Consider the following 8,784-nt stretch of genomic DNA (forward strand, 5'->3'; position numbering starts at 1 on the left):
GCCCGTGGCTAAATGTTCGTCCTGAGCAATCCAACCTGGAAATCAGCAAATACTGCAGCTGATTCCGTTTGGACGATTGTTTTATTGGCGATTTAGAAAGAAGAAAGTGGCGGAGAAATTAGTAATAATGCAGATTTACTTAAAAGTGAGGGTTAAGGACACACATTTTCCCAGAGCCGGTTGTTAAATAATTATCAGCACCCCGTTGGCTTCTCTAAGACGGCTCTCCTGTCTGTAGCTTCCAGGAGACAGCCGATGGCCTGGCAGAGAGCGCTGGGCCCGGAGCCAACAAGATCCGAGCTCACCTGTGGTCTCAGACACTATCCGGGTGACACCGGGCAAGTCTTTAACCTGTTTGTCTTCATCCTCACCTGGAAAGGGAAATGGCGGCCGGGCCGGGGCCTTTGTCAAACAGAACTGGTTTGCAGTCACCCACTACAGCCTGGACCTTCTGGGGCGCAGCCTCCGGGTCCCGGTTGGGGAAAGCTGCTATTTCTTCTTAGTTGGCCCCTGGCGCTCCCTCTCTCTGCTGTCGCTTTCCCGTGAGCCCTCCGCCCAGAGGAATCCAACTTCCTGCGGCCTATATTTTGTTAGATGTCTTGGGGTTTGGGGGAATTTGATGATTTTAAAAATTTCTTTTCTTTTCCTTTTTTTCTTTGTTTGTTTGTTTTCTGCTGTGGCAACGGGGTTCAATTGACTTGCCCAGGATTACAGAGTTAGGAAATGTTAAGTGTTTGAGATTAGATCTGAACTCAGATCCTCCTGACTTCAGGGCTGGTGCTCTATCTAGCCACTGCACCAATGACCTGCCCCTACATTTTCTTTCTTTCAAAAAGCTGGGACACCTTCCTCCTTTTCCTCTGCTATTCTCCTTTATGATTTCCCCAAACTGAGCTCTGAAAAAATAGGTTTTTTTAAAAGTCCGTTGGGATTCAGACAGAGCTTTATAACTAGCCTTTAACCCCAGACCATTCTGGCTTCCACTGGCCAATAACGGGCCAGGGCGAGCTCGGTGCTCCATAGTTGGATCCTGAGGCTTAAAGTGAGGGCAAATAGCCCTAGTTTCCCGTTTGGGTCAGAAACGCTGCAGTTCTTCCCCTTCCTTGTCTCCCTTCCCACTAAGCCTTTCCAGGCCAAGTCGGGGTTTGGGCCCCTTGGTTCAAAGTGACCTTCGCAGTCATTGCTTCTGCTCTGGCAGGAACCCTGAGGGTCTTCCCTTCCCAGGAGGATTGGGGGCTCTCTTTCTCTGCCAGCCCCCAGCACTCAATGGGTGTTGCCTCAGACAAACTGACACGTTCTCCCCCTACACGAGGGGTTTCCAGGCCTCTCTCTGGCCACTGGACCCAGAGGGCTCTGGGGGAAAAGGGAGGCTGGTGACTGCCCAGCCTCCTCCCTTAAATCCGCATGTCGGGGAACGGCCTCCCTGACGACCTCTTCCTAGAAACGGACAAACAACAACAACCATCTGATCGAGCAGAGATTTCCATCCCCGGGAACGTGCCCTGGGCTTGCTCAATCAGCAGAAGACAAAGTCCACGTTTGCTCCTTCCGGCTCATCCACTTCTGAGATCACAGGGCTCACTAGGGCAGGGGTGGGCAGGAACCCCCCCCCCCCACTGCGGCCTTTCACCCCACTCTCCACAGAGGCCATTTTTTAAGCCTACGTGTTGTGCCATGAGCTCCCCACGGCCGCCATCCCTGGAGCTGCCCCGGGGGTTCCAGAGGGAGAGACCTTGAAAGGGAACAGGGCAAAGGAAGAATTTATGGCCCCACTCGACTCAGGACAATCTGCCTTCCCCTCTTGTAGGTCAAGTAGCAAGGGTCAGAGTGTGAGGGTGGGGGAAGCCTGAGCCAAGTAAGTCGCTGGCCTTGTTCTAAGGAGGGGCTCTGGCCCGAGTTATCCGAGTTCCAGGCACCCGGCACCCAGGAGATGCCCTCTCTCAGCCCGGGAGGTGTCGGGGGCTGCTAATGCTCCCCAAGGGCCTCCCCCTGCAGGGAAGAGCTCAGGGTAAGGTGCCAGCGGGGTGATTGATTCTTATTCAGACTGAGTCAGAGGGGAAAGGGGCAGGATGGGGTCCGAGAATGGAGGGAGGAGCCATCCGGATGATTTGGGGCCCGAGATTCTATTTAATTCAAGAAGCATTTCTTACGGTGACCAGTACACAGTAGGTGCTTAATAAATGCTCCTTCCCTCCCCCTCCTCCCCAGCACTGGGCTAGTGCTGGAGGGCAGAATTTCTAAAGTGACATTCTACTTAAAACCCACTGGACTTAGATGTGCTTGGGTCACGTTTTCGGTGTCACCCCACGTGGGGCCATCTCAGCAGAGATACTGGAGGAGTCAGCCATTCCTTCTCCAGCTCATTTTACAGATGAGGAAACTGAGGCAACAGGTGAAGTGACTTGCCCAGGGTGACAGCTAGTGAGTGTCTGAGGTCACCCTCGAACTCGGGTCCCAGTGACTGGCCCCAGCAGCTCTACCCACTGCATAGACATCAGGAACACAAAAGCCGCCCCCCCCACCCCCCGCCCCAGCCTCTCAGCTGCCGAGCCGTGCCCAGTGGCATGAGGAAGCGGTACCCACCGCTGCCGGCCAAGAAAGGAGGCTTGTGTGATGAACAGCCTGGCATCTGTGCCCGGGCCACCCCTCCCCATGACACCAGCTGGCGCTGAGGACACTGGGCGGGTGTTCCAGCGCGCTTCCCCAGGGAAGGCAGTGCCACAGTCCCCCAGCTGTGCCCTCCAAGGCCCCCAGACAAGGAAGGTTGGGAGAACGGCGGCAGCCGGGGTTATGTCCCAGCTCTTGGGCTACTCCCCCTCATAGCCCTGCACTCACTCAGGAGGCAACCGAGGCACCCAGAGTGCCCAGGCTCCCACAGAGGGAAGTGGCAGGTGGGCTCTGAGTTCCATTCCATTGAGTGGCAGTGAAGCCGGCAGCATCCTGAGGGGCACAGAGACCACTGGGCAGGTGGCATCCTGAGGGGCACAGAGACCCACTGGGCAGGGCAGCATCCTGAGGGGCACAGAGACCCACTGGGCAGGGCAGCATCCTGAGGGGCACAGAGACCCACTGGGCAGGGCAGCATCCTGAGGGGCACAGAGACCCACTGGGCAGGGCAGCATCCTGAGGGGCACAGAGACCCACTGGGCAGGGCAGCATCCTGAGGGGCACAGAGACCCACTGGGCAGGGTGGAATCCTGAGGGGCACAGAGACCCACTGGGCAGGGTGGAATCCTGAGGGGCACAGAGACCTACTGGGCAGGGTGGCATTCTGAGGGGCACAGAGACCCACTGGGCAGGGTGGCATCCTGAGGGGCACAGAGACCCACTGGGCAGGGTGGCATTCTGAGGGGTACAGAGACCCACTGGGGAGGGCTGCTGGCTTTGGGGGAGAGGCCTCTGCCAAACATCCTGAGGAACAGGTCCCATGGCCAGGGAAAGACCTCTGGACTCGCGGGCGGTGTATCAGAAAAACCCCAGTGGGCTCCTCTGGCTTCTGGAGCCCTGCAGGTCTGGATCACCCAAGACCACAGAGGCAACCAGCTGGTGCGAGGCTAGAAAGCTGGGGGACTGAATCTGGAAGAGCTGGGTTCGAATCCAGCCCCAGACACTTCCAGCTGGGAGTCCCACTTCCTTGTGTTGCCTCAGTTTGTTGTAAAAGGGGAATAAAAACAGCTCCCGCCTCCCAGGGGATGAGGATCCAATGAGATCACAAATGCGGACAGGGCTGTGCAGAGCTGCTGAAAATGCCCGGCCAGCGATTCTGTTCAGTGGAAAGGAAGAGGCTCTAGACCGTGAGCCTCTGGAGGGCAAGGACTGGTCCTTGTTTGCTCCTGACTTGAGCCTTTGTCCCTCTCCTGCTCTATCCCCAGGGCACAGCAGACACAACAAATCAGCTTAAATCCCGACCCCATGATCCTCTTCCCTGGGTACTTCACACAGCCCATCTTCCATACAGAGCAGTTGGGCTCTTTCCCCATGGGGGGACAGCCAGAGAAAGTCTCCAGCATCAAAACATGGAGGGTCTTGGTGGTGGACGGCCAGGAGGCCCAAGAGTAAGTGTTGGGGGGAAGGCCCGAGAAAGCTGGAGAGGGAACTGGGTGGTGGAGGTTAAACACTGAGCCAGATATTATGTTTGATCCTGGAGGCGAGGAGGAGCCCGGAGAGGGGAGAGAGGTGACATGGCTGGATGTGGCGAGTTTCAGAGGGCCGCTGGACGTCCAGTTCGAGAATCCCAGAAGGGCATTGGAGACGTGAGATTGGAGGTCAGCAGGGAAACCGAGGCAGAGATAGATCTGAGAATCGTCATCATCAAGATGGTCATTAAATCTGTGGGCGCCGAGGAGGTCCCCAAGGGAAGGAGGACAGAGGGAGGAGAGCACAGGGCTTAAGACATGGAAGGCTTGGTCTGGAGGAGGACCCAGGCCAAGGAGACAGAGAAGGAGCCATCAGGGAGGGAGGGAGAAGGGATACATCGGGGATGGAGATGGGGAGGAGCAGAGAGGGGTTCAGAAAACCTGCAGAGAAGAGAAGATCCAGGAGTGGGCTTCTTAAGGGGTTCAACCACAATAAGGAGTTTTCATTTTTCCTCGCTTTTTTGTCCTCTGTAATCCTAACAAATGTGCCATCTATGCTTTTCTAAATAAATCCGGCAAGTCTTACAATGTGTTAATATTGAGGCAAAATCACTGCGAGGGATGTGAAAGACAGACATAATGGTACAGACCATAGAGGAACTAGAGGAACCAGGGATGGAGGTGAATGACTGACAAATCCATTACAGAAATTAAGTCTGGAAGAGGAGACCCAACATCTGCACCTACCGCGGCACTGGAAACAGAACTTCGTTCTCTCCTTCTTTTCGAGCAAATCCCTCAGCTCTTTCAGGAGAACAATGCTCTCAGCCATAATGATTAACTTCATTTCAAGGTCCTGAAGAATGTAGGTAGGCGAACAACAAACATTAACTCAGATTTGGGGAGTTTTAGTCAGGAAACATTCATTTTACCTGAACTAACTACATCCCAAATAGGAATTCTTTTTTTTTTCTTTTTTTTTTTTTATTATTTTATTTTAATAGCCTTTTATTTACAGGATATATGCATGGGTAACTTTACAGCATTAACAATTGCCAAACCTCTTGTTCCAATTTTCCCCCTCCTTCCCTCCACCCCCTCCCCCAGATGGCAGGATGACCAGTGGATTTTAAATATATTAAAGTATAAATTAGATACACCATAAGTCTACATGACCAAACCGTTATTTTGCTGCACAAAAAGAATCAGACTCTGAAAAAATGTACAATTAGCTTGTGAAGGAAATCCAAAATGCAGGCGGCAAAAGTATAGGGATTGGGAATTCAATGTGATGGTTCTTAGTCATCTCCCAGGATTCTTTCTCTGGGTGCAGCTGGTTCAGTTCATTCCTGCTCCATTGGAAATGATTTGGTTGATCTCATTGCAGAGGATGGCCCAGTCTATCAGAACTGGTCATCATATAGTATTGTTGTTGAAGTATATAACGATCTCCTGGCCCTGCTTGTGAAGACCGTGTATTTTTAAATGGACAGGAGACAGGAATTCAGGTTAGGGGAAAACCGTCAGTCTTTATTCTCAGTGAAGAAGGATCGGAGGTGGAAGAGAATCGGCGATAGCAATGTGTGCAGCTGAATCAAGAAGCTAGCTCGACCAGCAGCCACACAACCAGCAGCCACACAACCAGCAGCTCGGAGTATCGAACCCAGGCCCAATCTCTCCCAGCTTCTCTTCCTGTCTCTCTCTCTGCCTCCACCCACCAAAATCGTCATTTCCTATACAACACATCAGGACTTGCACGGAGAGTGGGCAGGGATCATTCTTTATCCAATCATGTATATTAATAGAGTATAGCCCAATTACTATCTAGCCTCAGTACTTGGGACCTCAGTGCATCAGCTCAAACCTCAGCCCATTACACTGCTCATTTCCCTCAGCATCAGTTCGTGTAAGTCTGTCCAGGCCTTTCTGAAATCATCCTGCTGGTCATTTCTTACAGAACAGTAATATTCATATACCACAATTTATTCAGCCATTCTCCAATGGATGGGCATCCACTCAGTTTCCAGTTTCTGGCCACTACAAAGAGACCTGCCCCAAATACCGAATAGGAATTCAAGAAAGGTTTGTGATTCCTAAGGTTTTTCAGTGGAAATAGTTTAAAACGAGGACCTGCAATATTATTCCTACCAAATGATTTCCTCTGTAAGTTACATTTTTAATAAAGTCACAAGGAAAATGTTCACCCCCCTTGCTTATTACACATCAAGGGACAGAGCCAGGATGTCTCTGGGTCTCGAGGTTTAGCATCCACTCTACTGCTTCTGGGGTTTTACTAGAACAAGCAACAGGTGCTACGTCCCCCCAATATTTGTGGACAAGCAGCAATGATGTAAAATGCTCCGAGGAGAATCAGAGTAGCCGGAAATCCCACCAAACACCGGGGCACTTAGTAATAAGCGCTGCATTAAAAGCAATGGCGTTATTCATGATCCTCTGTGAGCGCTGAGGTCTGCGAGATGCGGCAGCTGGTGTATCAGTGGCCACGGGGAGCACTTCCCCCGGATCAGAAAACATACCCCCAACCCAAGCGCTCTGAAATTCAGGGGAGAGGAAACCAGGCCGGAGTCACTTGGCTGAAGTTACCAAAAAATCCCCTCGTAGAGACGGCAGCGTAAATACTGAGCAGACCCAGCCGTCCTGGCGGCAGATAAGAAGTAGCCTTGGATGGGGCTGATTGGCACAGCTCAGCTTAGTAACCTTGAGAATTTAAAAGGGGAAACGCTTTGTTATGTTTTCCCAGAAATAGCTACAGAGATGAGAATCCCATGCGGATAAAAGGCCCCAAATGGATGCAGGAGCAGACTTTTAGAGGGTCAGTGCTTGGGGCAGAACGGCCCACGGCTCCTGGACAGGAGGGAGGGGGTCAGCCAGCTGGGGGGGACAGAGGAGCATCCCAATGTGAGACAGACCCTTCGACTTCCCGGCTTAGCTTCCACTGTTTCTGTTCTGTCTTTCTACATGGAGACTTCGACGATCCTCTCTGGGGTGGGGATGTCAGGGGGGGCCCTTCTCATTCTGTTCCTGAATCAGGAGCAGAGGCTCCCGACAACGTGTTCCATGCCCAGAAAGCAGATGCTGCAAGCCTCAGCCTTCAAGGAGAGCTCGGCTCCCAAGCCTTTCTGCTTCTGCACAAAAGTTATGTAGAGTTTGAACTGTTTCTTCAAATGGCCGGGAGTCCATCCAGGCCTCTAGTTCGACGGAGACTGGCCAGGGACTGGCACCGGGGGGCTGCAATCAGGCTGGATGAAGACCTTTGGAAGGCCGGCCGCAGCATCATGGTGGGCGGGTGCCCGGCTGGACCCTACCTTGCCACCGCCGCCACCGCCCTACCCTGTTGGCAAACTGTGCTGTCACACGAGTCACTGACACCAAAAACCAGCTCGGGACCGAGCACAAGTCCCTGGGACCCTCCCCTGGAGACTCACCGAGCTACCCTCCAACAGGAGCCTTCTCTTGGAACAGGCTCCTTCCTGACCCCGTTAGTTGTATTATTGCCTAGAACAAATCCTTCCATCCACAAGGTGAACACGAGAGACTTTATCTGGAGGACTCAGTCCCACATTGGCCGTCTGCTTCTCTCTCTGTCTCTCTATCTCTGTCTGTCTCTCTCTCTTTGTCTGCCTGTCTCTCTGTCTGTCCCATCTGCCTGTCCCTGTCTCTGTCTGTCTTTCCCTCCTCCCCCTTTTCTTTCTCTCTGTTTCTTCTCCCAGGATTTATCCAGCTTAGGAACTGTCCCCTGTGCAAAGTCACAGCTTTGGGCTCCAGTGCCAGAGAGGCCCCTGGGAGAAGAAGCTGGGGCTGGGATCTCGGCAGCCCCTCTCTCCTGGCCCCCTGCTTTTGCAGCCACGAGCCTGGAAATCCCTCATAAGAAACATGGAAGTCCCGGCCCGGCCCGTCGGGCCACAGCATGAGGGCCAGAGAACTCTCCACTGGCAAATGAGGATGAGAAATGTCCTTTGCTCTGGGACCCAGCCCCATGCCAGAGTCCGAGGGGGAGGGAGGCCCAAGGGGAGACAATGGTCCTGGGCTGCTTGGGGAGCCCAGGGCTCAAGCCGGAGTGTAGGGTCAGCTGGGGACTGCTCCAGGGGTAGCCCCCTGACCCTCCCGCCTCCCAGCCAGGGTCCTGGGTGCCTCGGGGGCACACCTGGAGCTTCCCTACCTGGCTGGTGCTGATGGGGGGGGGGGGGGAACTGAGATAGTCTCCAAAGCAGAGATGGCCACCACAAGGCCCAGGGGAGGGGGAGGAGTGACAAATGGCCGGCAGGGAGCCGCCTCTGGCTGAGCGCCCCGGAGAGTACCAGCCCTTTCCATATTTGGCCATAACCGGAGAGTGGGCATTTCTTCCTAGTGCTCAAGTCCTTCTGATGGTCCTGCTGGGGGCCTTTCCACACAAACTGCTCCAGGCCTTCCCAGGCCCCCCTGGGGACACACGGGAATGGGAGCAAATGAGAGGGGAGGCTGGCCAAGTCATGGAGGCTGGGGAGGCCAGGGAGGCCCAAGGGAGCCCTCCTAGGGCCAGGTTTCCTCCTGGCCGAGGGGAAAAGGAGAGCGTTCCCACCCACGGCCCCAGGCAGCCCCCGTGGCCCCGCCAGGCCATAACTGTCCAAGCTGCTCAGAGCTCAAGCAGAGCCCGGCCTTGCAAGAGCCCAGGAAACCTCGTGCCTCACAGACTGCAGCCCTTTTCCTT

This window comes from Sarcophilus harrisii, chromosome 2, assembly GCF_902635505.1.
Source record: "Sarcophilus harrisii chromosome 2, mSarHar1.11, whole genome shotgun sequence".
NCBI lineage: Eukaryota > Metazoa > Chordata > Mammalia > Dasyuromorphia > Dasyuridae > Sarcophilus > Sarcophilus harrisii.